Below are 15,139 nucleotides of genomic sequence, written 5' to 3' on the forward strand. Positions count from 1 at the left end.
TGTGTGTCTCTGAGATCGAGCCACTGCACTCCAGCCTGGGCGACAGAGCGAGACTCCATCTCATAAAAAGAAAAAGAGAGAAAAAAAAAGACAAAAACTAAATTCTGGGAGCTAGGTAAAATTAATATAAGAAAAGAATAGATACAGCACTCACTTTTTCTATACCCCCAAGTGTTTTAATTATTTCTATATTTGGAAATGAATTCATAATCTATTAGTCACATTATTTGGAATTTCAAATTATGTTTCAGATAAAAGCCTTGTCCTTTGAAAACATACGTTTGGATGAATAAACAAAGCAAACTTGCTATGACTTTCATGTAAACTACTTTATTATCCTATATTGCTCCATTGAGTTAGTGAGGTCAGGGTTTTGATAGAATGAGAACATTCATACAGTGAATTGCAGACGTATTTGAAGGTTTTTAAAAATGATGTTGGCTTTGTCTAGGGCTGAGGGTGATGTTACAGGGCAAGTGTAAAGGACAGAGTCACACAGAGACTCCTGAGAACTAGAAAGCAACCAGTGAGTCCCAGCATCTGAAAGCAAGGAAGTGTCAGTGTAGTTCCATATAAATTTAGTAAAACATAAAGCAAGCACTCAATTGTTTTCCAACACAATATGCTAATTGGAGTGGCAGAATTGTACGGTAGAAAGAACATACAAATGGCAAATATATTCACAACACTGTGCCAAGTGCAGTGAGAGGTACAGTGACATAAAAACATGCATTTTCAGACATTATAGTCAGTTTGAGGATTTAATATATTCATCATGTACAGAGATCTAAAATTTCCTTATCTATTATGCATGCTGAATGCTAGGAAATGTGTGCTAAATATTTTATTTTGGATTCTCTCAGATAAAACTGACCTCATAGCTCTGAGTTAAGTAATTTGATATGTATCACATAAGAAAATTAAAGTGCAAATGAGGAAATCGAGGTACAGACACATTAAGCAACTTGTCCACGACTATACAGCTGCTACGCAGAGCATCTGGGATTCAAATCTAGGAATGAGTGAAGAATTTTATTACTAATTGCATAAGTAAATACATATGACTAACCCAGTCATATATTCTTTGTTGGGTCTATGACCCAATATTGTAAAAAATAATTATAGAATTAGATTTTCTGTTTATTTGAGTGCAAAATTTACTTCACAAAATTATAATTCTGTTGTTTAAATATTGAATGTATAGTATGAATTATTCTCTAATAGTAGTATGTCTTTTAAAGTCACACATTGGTAAATATTGCCTTAATAATGGTTATGAGTCAGGAACTGTTCTCAGCACATGTTATATCAATGAATCCTTTGAAATAGTTAATGTGGTAAGTGTAGACCAAATCAAACGATAATTAGCTAAGCCTCAGAGGATTTGAGTACTGTATCTATATTTATATGACCAGTGAGTAGAGAAGTTGAGTCTTAATCCCAGTGATCTGACAGCAGTGATCTCATTTGTGTATATGATTCCAGAATCACTGTGGGAGAATGTGAACCCATAGTTAGACAACGCATAGTTTCCAGCAACAACTGGAGTCTTATCTTGCTCTGGGAGTGAAGAAAATACGCCATGATAATTTGGTATTATTGTAATGTGAAAAGCATAAGGAGAATAACTCACAAGAAAAATATTAAAAAGTTTTCTGAAGCAAGCTTCTCTTATAGCTTCCAGATTAATGTGCTTGCATATTCTAAGCAATGTTTTCCACAGGCAGATTTTCTGTGTAAGCAGAAATTGGCTTAATTTAAGGAGGTACACAGGATGATGGAGTATTTTGTGTTGACTACAGAGGTTGGCTGTCATTTGTTAGTGCCGTAAAATTTTGTAAAGCTGCTCTGAGATTCTTTGAAATTCATTTATAACAACGAGACTGGATACTTTACCATCTTCTGCAAATGTTTCCTAGGAGATTTAGTAACTCATGTTCCCTACGTTCTGTAGTTTATTTCCATTCTATGATTGATTGTCTTCTGAAATAATTTCAACAATTGAATCTGTTTAGTTTGTCTGGTTCTGAGAAAACATTAGCTAGATGACAAATTTAACAGTTTAGTCCAACAGGCTTTGAGTGGTATATATATGCATGTGCTACTAAAGAAGTCGAGAAATTAACCTCAGGTCTTCAACATTAAAAAATGAAAAAGAAGGTAGGGGAGGGACTCTTGATAGCCACTTTGGTAATGAAGCAAAGTGAGAGAAAATATCATCCTGGAGCTCAAGGGTGAGTACACTTAATGGCAAAAGAAGTGAGAACTGACCACCTGCTCATCCACATGGTGAGATACAGACAAATACCTCTTCTTGAAAATGAATGAGTAGATATATGAATGAATAGGTGAATGAGCAAATGAAGGCCTATCTGTGAATAACTAAACTGGAAACTCAAAGTCAGTTTACAAGCCTCTTGAGGATTTGGTTATAACTTGAATATCTCACTGAGAGCTAAACCCTTTATATGGACTTAGTTCATTTACTTTCCCATTTGTTGTTGAAGGTCCTTAGTACTCTGCTCGAAGGCTGAATTCTTAAAAATATACTACCACCCTTAACAAAGAACAAAAAAATTTTTTTGGAGGTGAATAAGTATGTTCAGTACCTTGGTTGTGATGATGCTATTGGTGTATGCACACATGTCCAAACTCATCCAAGTGAATATATTAAAGGTGTACAATTTTTTATATCACTTATACCTCAATAAAACTTCTAAAAATGATTTAAAACTGAACAGCAACAACAACAAAACACTTAGGAAACAACAGAAGTTTCTGTCCCTGTTCTAAATGTTAATTTTAAAGATTTGACTAGGAATTTATTTTTTAGTGCAGAAACATGATTTTTTTTTTTCAAAACACAAACATTATAATACAGAGCTAGTTAAAATCTACACATTTCCCTTCATAAAGGCAGAGGCACTCATGCAACAATCATCTTTAGAAATAGAAGTCCCTGTAAAACCACATGCATGATTTTTTTTTTGACTGTTTGTGCATTAACAACATTTTTTGGTTTTAGCCTTGGAAATACATCAGAAATAGATCTCCTGACTGTGTTTGCATGGGTTCCTTAGAAATGACTTAAATATAAGCAAACCATATTACTTAAACAATGTTAAGCTTTGCTGTAGCATTGTATTACTGCTTTGAGAAACGTATGTAGTTCAACTGAATATTGTAGCAGTAATTCATGTTCATAGAAAAATCAATCAAAGGTTTTGACAAGTTCGAGACAGGTAGGGAAATAAAGGTCAAGCATTGTATTGCAAGTTCCCTATTCTAAACTGTAGTTCTTACAAATAGGCTTCTGAGGTCCCGAAGCTTTAGCAGGCCTCTTACATATGCCTTCATTGTCTGTTCTTTCAATGACATTCAGACATTTCTTTCTTTGTCCCTCCCATTGTGTCCGAGTCCCTCACACTGTTGAACTTGTGCCGCTCTCACCTCTTCCTTCTGTCTCTCTTTTTAATACCCTGATGCAGCAGCAATGGATGGTGGGATGCATTTTGTTGAGCTCTCAAGGCAGTCAGAGTTCCACTTCAGTTTATGTAGCATCTGTTAGAACAAGGTTAAAATTACAGAAAGTACATGATTTTATTCCCTTTAGCTGAAGGACAACAAAGGTGGATTTTCATATTTCCTGGTAAAGTGCTGCTTCAGAGAAAGCACATTTTGGTATCCACTTAACCCCAAGTAAAATGACTTGGTTCCTAATGTTGATTTTGCCATTAGCCTGCTGGCTTTGTTAGGTTATTTATTTTCTTTAAGCCCATCAACCCTTCAGTTAGTCTCCATTCTGCCTACTTGTTGGTGAAATTTAAAAGGCCTCCTAGCAGCTCCAATAGTTGCAGTATAGTAGAAACAAGCAAATACTCCTTTTTAAAAGAAAAAAATTCTATGAAGGTGAAAATACTTGGATTCTAAAGTGAGTCTGGACATTATCTACCAAGCGGTAATCAGACATACTCGTACTTTTAAACTAAAAATACACCACAAGACCATTGCACACACCTACAAAAATCTCAAGGATTATTGAAAAGTAGAAAGAAAAAAAAATAGTGGGAACTTCTTTTAGTTGAAATGCACATCTTATCAGGATTACCATAGTAACAGTAATTGTGATCTTTAGTTTGAATTTCTTTTCTGGAAATATAAAGTCTTAGGGAATTGTGATATAAATCCCAAGGCTAAAATAGGTGCCACTGATCATTCTAATGTTTATTTGATAACAGTCTTCCAAAATAGACTACTACTCTTATAAAACGGAAGGAGGAAGCTGAAAAGCTTAAGAAACCTCTGAAGAGCAGGCATTTCTAATTAGGAAGCTATAGGAGAAAAGGCTTATGACTACCCAAAGCACTTAGGCATCTGATGTATTATATGGAATGTCTTTCTCTTTTTCCTCATTTATCATGAAAGAGAGAACAAGTTTGATGATATTAAAACAATAAAAAATAGTCTTAGTTGGATTAAATAGGCCTTCAAAGGGCTCTCTGACAGATTAATACACTCATGAAATTATGACATAACTCTGCAAACTTACTCTATGTGAAATAAAAAACATGTAGAAGACACAAAATTCTAAGGGAAACTCAAGGATTTTCTAAGATTGCTTTACATAACTGCTTTTTTCCAAACTTTACCTTCTCTAACAACAAGCCATGCTATAACAGCATCAAGGGCTAGATAGTCCAATGGCAAGAATGCTGACAAAGGTAGTTGTATGAAAAAGAATGAATCATATTTTCAGTGACAAAATGGTTAATATCTTTCTTGCTTTTTTATATTGGCAATTTTTTCTATGTTTTAGAGGAATTGAGGATTAGGTTATTTATGAGAGTATGATTGGTAAGAGTATAGGCAAATTTAACTCAATTCGTTATTGAATCTGCAAAACATTGTGGAGGATATATAAAATTGTTACAATATGAATCTTATCCTCAAGGAATGTAATCGTTTTATTTCAGCTGGAGTTTTTTACAACTTACAAGTAGCTTAACTTTTGAATGCAGACCTTAAACACTCTTTAGGCCGAGTTTTATTTGCTTGGTTTTATTGTATGGCCGTGGTGGCTGTCACAAAATTTACCAACCCTAAATATTAGTATAGTCATACTTTCACTTATTACTTACAATTTATCACTGCTGTTTCCCGTGGGAGTGTGGTTGAGCAAAGTGTTTTGAACGGTGTTTATGCGTGCTTGATGCCTGCTCCTTTTGATCCAGGTGATCTAGAGAGCATTCTCACTGGTGCGGGGATGCTTGCACCTGTAACCTTACTAAGAATTCGTAAAAAGGCCAGGACCAAACTTCTATGTTTATGGGGTTGTGCTGACCCATCTAGGCATTTTCAGTTCCTTGCTTTAAATAATTAAGCTACATTAACTGGATGAGAAACATTTGAGTGGTATTTTAAAATACTAGGGGGATTTCAGGGTAGGATCTTGTTGGGTATAAATCTAAAGCAGTCCTTTACAGTTCGGGAAGTTTAGGGCCTTTAAAAAGTTGAATTAGCAGAGGCTTTCCCTGAGGGGCCATTTGCAGTCGAAGTTACATTTGATTTAGGACTGTAACATCTGCGATACACGCTTCTCAGACAGAGATACCTTAAGTATTACCTAAGTATTAGTGTGTCTGGAATTGGTGGGTTCTTGGTCTTGCTGACTTCAAAAATGATGCCACAGACCCTCGCAGTGAGTGTTACAGTTCTTAAACATGGTATGTCCGGAGTTTGTTCCTTCATTCAGATGTGTCTGGAGCTTCTTCCTTCCGGTGGGTTCATGGTCTTGCTAGCTTCAGAAGTGAAGCTGTAGACCTTCACAGTGAGTGTAACAGCTCTTAAAGGCAGCATTACCCAAAGAGCGAGAAACAACAAGACTTATCACAAAGACCTAAAGAACAAAGCCCCTAAAACAGGAAAGGGTACCCCAGCGTGTTTCCATTGGCTGGCTCAGGCAGCCTACTTTTATTCCCTTATCTGACTCCACCCACGTCCTGCTGATTGGTCCATTTTACAGAGCGCTGATTGGACCGTTTTGACAGGGTGCTGATTGGTGCATTTACGAGCCTCTAGCTAGACATAAAAGTTCTCCAAGTCCCCACCAGATTAGCTAGATACAGAGTGGTGATTGGTGCACATACAATCCTCCAGCTAGATGTAAAAATTCTCCAAATCCCCATCCTACTCAGGAGTCCAGCTGACTTCACCTAGTGGATCCTGCACCGGGGCTGCAGGCGGAGCTGCCCGCCAGTCCCGAACAGCGCCTGCACTCCTCAGCCCTGGGGCTGTCGATGGAACCAGGCGCCACGGAGTAGGGGGCGGCGCCCTAGTTGGGGAGTCTCGGCCCGGGGGAGCCTACCGCAGCGGGGGAGGTCAGACATGGTGGGCTGCAGGTCGCGATCGCTGCCTCGTGGGGAGGCAGTTAAGGCCCAGCGAGAATTTGAGTGCAGTGCAGGGGGGCCGGCACTGCTGGGGCACCCGGCGCAACCGCCACAGCTGCTGGCCCAGGTGCTAAGTCCCTCAATGCCCTGGGTCGGCGGCGCCGGCCGGCCGCTCCAAGTGCAGGGCCCGCTGAGCCCGAGCCCGCGCCTGCTCCCGCGCCCGCCGGAACTCGCGCTGGCCTGTGAGCGCGCCGCAAATCCCCGGTTCCCGTCCGCGCTTCTCCCTCCACACCTCCCCACAAGCAGAGGGAGGCGGCTCCGCCTCAGCCAGACCAGAAAGGGGCTTCCATAGTGCCATGGCGGGCTGAAGGGCTCCTCAAGCGCGGCCAGAGTGGACGCCGCCCGAGGAGGCGCCGAGTGAGGGCTGCTAACACATTGTCACCTCTCATTAGGACGGAAATTTAGTTAACATATAAATAGGAGAGCTTACTTGGTTGGAGAATATTAGAATTTTTAAGAAAATTCTGTTAATCGAGGGGCCAGGATTGTTCATGGTTAAATTATGATTGTTAGGGCTCTGACTAGGTTCAATTTAAGTACCTTGTTTACGGGGGTTGGCAATACTCTCTTACCTAATTTAACAATAAAGTCAGAGATGGGGGAGAGCAGATTTGCTGTTTTAATCGGAAGCAGTCCTTTAGTGCGTGAAGGTAGGTGTGTGCGTGAACTTACGTGTGCGTGAACGTACATGTGTGCGGGAACGTACGTGTGTGTGTGAAATGTGTATTGATTTTTATGCCCTTCAAGCATGAATGAACACCTTATGGTTGGGTATGTTGGTTCAGAATATTCAAGATAAGTCCAGCTACAATCGATTCCGCAGGGATCAGGCTCCTGCCATGGTAGGTGGCAGCATCCCGAAAATTAAAAAATACCCAATGCATGACAGTGCTCCCGTGAGTAGTTACTAGGGTGATAGTCACTAGTACATTGAGATATAAAGTGTGCAAATATTTTCTCCCAGTTTGTAGGTTGCCTCTCCACCCTCCATCCTCCTATTTCCTTTGCTCTGCACAAACTTTATAATTTTAAGTAATTCTGTTTATCTATTTTTGTCTTTATTGCCTCTGTTTTTGCTGTACAAACTAAATCCTCAAAAGCCTGTATCATCACAGTTAAAAGATTTATTTTGATAATATTCCAAACAGTTTAAAATGCTTCGTTTGTTTGACATAATGGCATCAGATATAACATGGCATAATGTCATACTATCACTCTTTTTCACTTAAAAATCAAAATGTAAAAGTTATAATTTTTAAATATGGCAAAAACGTACATTAAAAATACATTAAATGGTAAATAACAAACTGCTGTAAATCCCACATATAATCATGGCTTACTTTTATAATACCTTGAACATTATAAAGTGATTTTCTATCTCTTATTACATTTTATAATAACCTATGGGATAGCTGGAGTAGATATTATTTTCTCTGCCTTACATGTGCCAAAAACGAGAGCGGGAGAGAAGTGAAGTGATTTTCCCCATATTACAAAGACACAATGGTGCAGAGCTGAAACTTCACTGATTATTTGAAATACTTTACAGTTTTTCTAAAACATAGTGAGATCTAGGACTTAGTGTTATACCCAGCCCTGTTTGAAAATTTCTCAGGATATTGGTTCATCCTTTATTAAAACGAACAAACAAAAAAAGTAGGATCAAGTTAAGAAAAGCAGAATGTTTTGGTAGGATTAGGATATCAAAATAATTGTCTGAAGCCAATAAAGTGTTACATTATTTTTCTTGCTTTATTTTTAATTCTATAATTTTTGCTGTGTCTGTATGGTGATGTAATAACCTGAGAAAGACAGTTCTAATCACACATGTACTAATCACAACCATTCAACATAATTTTAGAGTATAAAATTTAACCAGGATGTAAATGTAAAGTTCTTAAAAGTATTTAACTTCTGTGTCTATACTTAAGACTCCATCTCTAGGTGTCTGTTGATTATGCAAGTAGAATTAACAGTAATTAATTTATCAACCTAATCTTTAAGCAGTGCAAGCATTATTATTAGACTTTCTTAAATGGGCACTGTAATACGTGTCTTGATTGAGCTTATTTCATAGAAGAATGGTATTTCTAACATTATTTTAGAGATTTTTGATATTCAATCTCAAATGTTTAATATATTTTCCAAAATAAATAAGGATGAGCACTAGCATACTCAATATTTACAGGAAAAAATGTAAACAAAAACACTTGGATTTCTAGGTTCCTTTAATAATCTCAACGCCAGGATGAATTCTCTAAGTCCGAAAAAATTGCCATGACTTGGTACTAAGATCACTATCAATTCAACCATTATTTCTTTTAAAAAAATTAACTTAAATAAAAGTTGCATTTGCCATTTTGTGCAGTGGTTCTCAACCCTGCTTATCCCTCTATAGTTTTAAGAAATAATTCAACCATTATTTCTTTTAAAAAATTAACTTAAATAAAAGTTGCATTTACCATTTTGTGCAGTGGTTCTCAATCCTGGTTATCCCTCTACAGTTTTAAAAACTACTGATTCCTGGGTCGTTGGCCTAGTGATTCAGCATAAATTAGTCTCACATGTGGCTTTGTTATCAGGAGCTTAAACAGTTTTCCAGTTTATATTAATGTGCAGCTGAATTTGAGAACAACTGCTTTAGTCTTTTGAAATGAGGCCAGGTGTACATATAAGGCCTTACTGTGCAAAGATTTAAATTTGGGGGACATTTAGGTCATATAAGGCTGGTTAATACAGATGAAGTTTAAAAGAAATAGACTCTCACTTACCAGATATACTGATACTCTGCAGGAATCACGATCATTTTGAGATAATTAAAAATAAGAGAAAAATAAACTTCCTGAATCTTGACTTTATAATTACATGGTCTACATTTCTCACAGTATACTGTCTTGATTGATGGTTAGAATAAAATTCCAAAGAATCTGAAACTTAGCATACAAAATTATATTTGTATAATTTTTATGTTCAACATATTTCAGTGAATTTCAGTGATTAAAAATTAATTATCCATGGGTGATATATATGATTATTCCATTGCCAAGACTGTTACATTAAGTAAGGCAGCTCATTCCCAACAGATCTGGAAATCAATGTTGCAATCTGAAGAAGACTTTTAAAGTCAGTATTCTTAGGTACAGATATCATTTTGTTATAATCTCCATATTATTGCAATTCAGTTCTACAGAAGATGTTTCTTGTCACATCACCAGTCCAGTGACACTGGTAGAGTATATCAAGGGAAATGTGAATTGTCCTTTTAAACTTCCAAACCAAATTAATAGAGTGAATTGATTTATATTTCAACCTTGACTATGAAACACATTAACAATTATGATCCATAGTAAAAATTCTGTTTTTATACATTATAATTTACTGAGACTCATTTAAAATTCACATAACATTTGTTTGAGTTGGACAGTGTTTACAATTGTAATTTTTGCAGCATTGAAAACGCCCAAATGTGTTTGATTAATATCAGCTTCCTGCAGCCACACCTGTATAATATTTATGTCTCTCAATTACTATTTGTGGTAATTAGCGAATTTTCCATTGCAATTAACCAACTTCAACCTCGAACATTGTCTGAGATGCTTAACTTTTTACTTTTTTTCTTAGTTGAAATATTTTAATTATATTTTACTTTGTGATTTTAGTTTTCCTTTTATCTTCTTGGAGTTTAACCTCAATAAAATTTTGAGTTGGTTCTTACTTATTTGCGTCAAACAACTCTAAAATGTAATACAAATTATTATCACTCTATCTACATGGAAAAACATTGTTAACAAACCTGTGAATGACTTAATCATTTCAACAATTAAGATATTTACACACACATATTTCTTCTAAAAAGAATGGTTAAAACTACCTGTACACTGGAAACATATTTTCACATAAATTTGCTCATTATTATTTGTATTTATATTGTGCAAATTATGTCAGTAGCTAGAATGAGTTGGATTTGACAATAGAGAAAAGGTGGTTTCATATCCTAGACTCTTAAAACACACTTTTCAATTTAGGTCACAAGCACTCAAAAGATACGTGTGTGGTCCTCATATCTGGCATCTAATTCCTATGAGTTTCCTTCAGTTAATACTAAACACATATATATAAATTGCCATAAACTGAGCTGTATGATGGTAATAATCCCCAAATGACCATTCAATCATCCAGATCTTTGGCTTGTCCTAATTCCATTATACGAGGTAGATCTAATGGTCATTAGATCCCTAGATATCAGGGATCCCTAGAAAAGTGTTTTCTTAATCTTAGATAATAGTTTTCAATGCTTTGGTGAAAATTGCTTATGTAATGCTTCGATTTTAATCAGCCTTTGAAAATGGCTCGCTCAATGGTTGATAAGGTAAGTCATCACACAGTACTTCTATACTGTAAGAAAAAAAGCTAAAACAGTAATTAATCTTAATATATGTTAGGTATTCAGTACCTCTTATTTCCAGATGTATACAATAAATTCGTTTTATATCTTAGAGCTAAAACCAGAGAAAAAATTATCTCCATAAACCATGCACTCTCTTTTGTCAGATAAAGAAAAAAGTGTAATTCATCTTTATCTTTTCTGATCTATTATGTTGATTTTATTTTTGATTTTAAAAATTGAACTTATTGATTTTTTTCTTGATATATAAATTATACATGTTCAGTGTGTATAGCATACATTAAAAGTTGTTTAAAAACACCTATAATCTCAGCAAACAGAAAATTTATTTTATTTTGTTGAAAATGTTACCTAACATTTTAGTTTTCCTAAATATCAAAACTGTCTTATTAACATACATTTTCAAAATAAATTTTATTCTATCTTCTTTAATAACATATCAGTTTTTCCTTTATATGTATTTTGAACATATATTTGGGTCACTAAATGCTATCTTAAAAGTATGGATTTCATTTGTTAGTATTCCATAACTAGCAATTATAAAGTTGGACATTTAGATTTATTTCAGTTTTCAATATTCACTTCTAAAGAAAGGTTACAATGAATATTTCTGTAGTTAAATCTAACCACACATGCAAGATTATTTCTTTAGAATACATTTTAGAAGTAGTGTTACATTAAGGCATTTGACTTACACTTTTAAAATCTCTTTAGAAAACGTTCTGTTATTATAATGATCTATTTTTGTATGCCTTGTATTATAATTTGTATCAAATATATTTTTATATGCATGGTATAGATAAGAGATGCAAACGTAGTTAGATAAAGCAACAAATGTATCACATAATTAAATAACACATTGACATTATTTTAAGTGTATTTTTAAAAAAATACTGTGCTAAATTCCTCTCAAGTCAGCATCTAAACTAATTCTTGAAAAAGATCCAGAAAACAAAGGTTTCTCCCGACCCATGCTGCCGACCCCGGGAATGCTGGTGCCCTTGAGTACCAGGCGCAGGCGAACGGGACAAACAAGGAGACTGCGCTGTCCTCAGCGCCCGGCAAAGATCCGCGCTAAGCCCTAGCGACAGCTACACCGGCGGCGGCCATCCCAGCGCGGCCAAACAACCAAAAAAGCAGTTGTGGATTCTGATAAGAAGAAAGGTGAGCTGATGGAGAATGACCAGGATGCCATGGAGTATTCTTCAGAGGAGGAAGAAGTTGATCTTCAGACAGCCCTTACAGGGTATCAAAGAAAACAGCGAAAGCTTCTAGAACCAGTTGATCATGGAAAAATTGAATATGAGCCATTTAGGAAAAACTTCTATGTCGAAGTTCCAGAACTAGCAAAAATGTCTCAAGAAGAGGTAAATGTGTTTCGATTGGAAATGGAGAGCATTACAGTTAAAGGAAAAGGTTGTCCCAAACCAATTAAATCCTGGGTCCAGTGTGGAATTTCCATGAAGATCTTAAATTCCCTCCAAAAGCATGGCTATGAAAAGCCCACGCCCATCCAAACCCAAGCTATTCCTGCTATAATGTTTGGACGACATTTGATTGGCATTGCCAAAACAGGAAGTGGAAAGACCATTGCTTTTCTGTTGCCCATGTTTAGACACATCATGGATCGGAGGTCATTAGAAGAAGGAGAGGGGCCAGTAGCTGTCATCATGACTCCAACTCGAGAACTGGCTTTACAGATTACTAAAGAGTGTAAGAAGTTTTCCAGGACTTTGGGACTTAGAGTGGTCTGTGTTTATGGAGGAACAGGAATCAGTGAGCAGATTGCTGAGCTGAAAAGAGGTGCTGAAATTATTGTTTGCACACCTGGTCGAATGATTGACATGTTAGCAGCTAACAGTGGTCGGGTCACAAATCTTCGAAGAGTGACATATGTTGTTTTAGATGAAGCAGACAGAATGTTTGACCTGGGTTTTGAACCCTAGGTCATGCGCATCGTGGATAATGTTCGTCCTGATCGACAGACGGTTATGTTTTCAGCTACTTTCCTCAGAGCTATGGAGGCTTTGGCTAGCAGGATCCTGAGTAAACCTATTGAAGTACAAGTTGGAGGCAGGAGTGTGGTTTGCTCAGATGTGGGGCAACAAGTGATTGTTGTGATTGAAGAAGAAAAGAAATTCTTGAAGTTACTTGAGCTTCTAGGCCATTATCAAGAGTCAGGATCTGTCATTATATTTGTGGATAAGCAGGAACATGCTGATGGTCTTCTTAAGGATTTAATGAGAGCATCTTATCCTTGCATGTCTCTTCATGGAGGCATTGATCAATATGACAGAGATAGCATCATAAATGACTTTAAGAATGGGACCTGCAAACTTGTGGCTACCTCTGTTGTTGCCAGAGGTCTAGATGTGAAACATCTGATTCTTGTAGTAAATTATAGCTGCCCCAACCATTATGAGGATTATGTACACAGAGCAGGGTGGACTGGAAGAGCAGGCAACAAGGGTTATGCTTATACTTTTATCACAGAAGATCAAGCTCGCTATGCTGGTGACATAATTAAAGCTCTTGAATTGTCAGGGACCACAGTACCTCCTGATTTAGAGAAACTGTGGAGTGATTTCAAAGATCAACAGAAAGCTGAGGGGAAAATAATTAAAAAGAGTAGTGGGTTCTCTGGTAAGGGATTCAAGTTTGATGAAACAGAACAAGCTTTGGCTAATGAGAGGAAGAAGTTACAAAAAGCAGCTCTTGGTCTGCAAGATTCAGATGATGAGGATGCTGCAGTTGACATTGATGAGCAAATTGAAGCATGTTTAATTCAAAGAAGAGAGTAAAGGATATGGCTGCTCCTGGAACATCAAGTGTTCCTGCTCCAACTGCAGGAAATGCTGAGAAATTAGAAATTGCTAAGAGATTGGCTCTCAGAATCAACGCCCAGAAGAATTTGGGCATCGAGTCTCAGGTAGATGTGATGCAAGAGGCCACCAATGCAATTCTTAGAGGTGGCACATTCTGGCTCCCACTGTTTCTGCAAACACCATTGCAGAACAACTTGCCGAAAAGATCAATGCCAAGCTCAATTATGTGCCTTTAGAGAAACAAGAAGAAGAGAGACAGGATGGTGGACAGAATGAATCTTTTAAGAGATACGAAGAAGAATTAGAGATCAATGACTTCCCACAGACTGCTAGGTGGAAAGTTACCTCTAAGGAAGCTCTTCAGAGGATCAGTGAATACTCTGAAGCCGCATTTACAATCAGAGGAACATAATTCCCTCCTGGTAAAGAACCCAAGGAAGGCGAGTGGAGGATTTACTTGGCAATTGAAAGTGCCAATGAACTGGCTGTGCAGAAAGCAAAGGCAGAAATCACCAGGCTCATAAAAGAAGAGCTGATCCGGCTGCAAAATTCATACCAACCAACAAATAAAGGAAGATACAAAGTCTTATAGACATCGGAAAAGAGATTTTTACCTGTGCTGGTCTATGATAGATGTGGCAGTTGCAGTCTGCAGTTTACAATGTATTGTAAATTAAAATTTTTAAAATTCTGTCTTGCTGATTTTTTTTTAAATACAAGAAACTAGTATTTGGTAAATAAATCTGTCCGTAAGTACCCCCACAATCAATCAAACTATATTTAAAGCTGGCCTGTTTTCAGAGTATGATGTCCTTTAATGTAAACTTAAATATCAATATTTTAAATGTCTGGATAATATTCTAGAGGTTTAAAAAATGGAAATATTTGAACTTTCTATTTAAGACAATAAAGTACACAAGTCGTTAAGGGGCTATTCACTTTATCCTGTACTTTCAATGAAATTGTGATCATTTCCTAAGAAAAGGTAAAATTCACTATCGTATTTTGTATCCCCACCTTGAGCTTAAATGTTACATGACTCTGTGGAACAATATGAACTGAATTTAAGAATGTTATAATAGATGTCTTACAAAATAGGTTGAGAGTTTTTGTTTCAATTTTTATCATCATAAATTGGCAAAAAGTAGTTGGACTAATTTCGGTTTTTATACAAAAAGATTTAATAGTAAAAAAAAAAAAAAGAAAACAAAGGTCTCAAATTTCTAGATATTTTAGGTGTACATTCAGGTTTCCAAAAGATAACTGATGTGGTAACTTGAGAAACATGGAATAAAGATTTGGGCACCCCACAGGGAAGCCACACAAGGATAGTCTAGAACCTCTCAGTTAGTAATAAAGGGGCCCTGGTAGCATTCCTAGTTCTGTAGGGGAGAAGTAAATAATTTACTAAAATCCATAGACAGAGAGGCTTGTGAGGACAGGGCTGCCTGGCTGGATCTGTG

At 36.6% G+C, this 15,139-nt stretch overlaps 1 pseudogene; it reads left to right on the forward strand.

Moving 5' to 3' along the window:
- The first annotated feature begins 7,219 nt into the window (after positions 1-7,219).
- LOC119623256 (probable ATP-dependent RNA helicase DDX46 pseudogene) lies at positions 7,220-14,269 on the forward strand (annotated as a pseudogene).
- Positions 14,270-15,139: the final 870 nt, after the last annotated feature.

The sequence above is a fragment of the Chlorocebus sabaeus genome, chromosome 9, assembly GCF_047675955.1.
Source record: "Chlorocebus sabaeus isolate Y175 chromosome 9, mChlSab1.0.hap1, whole genome shotgun sequence".
Lineage (NCBI taxonomy): Eukaryota > Metazoa > Chordata > Mammalia > Primates > Cercopithecidae > Chlorocebus > Chlorocebus sabaeus.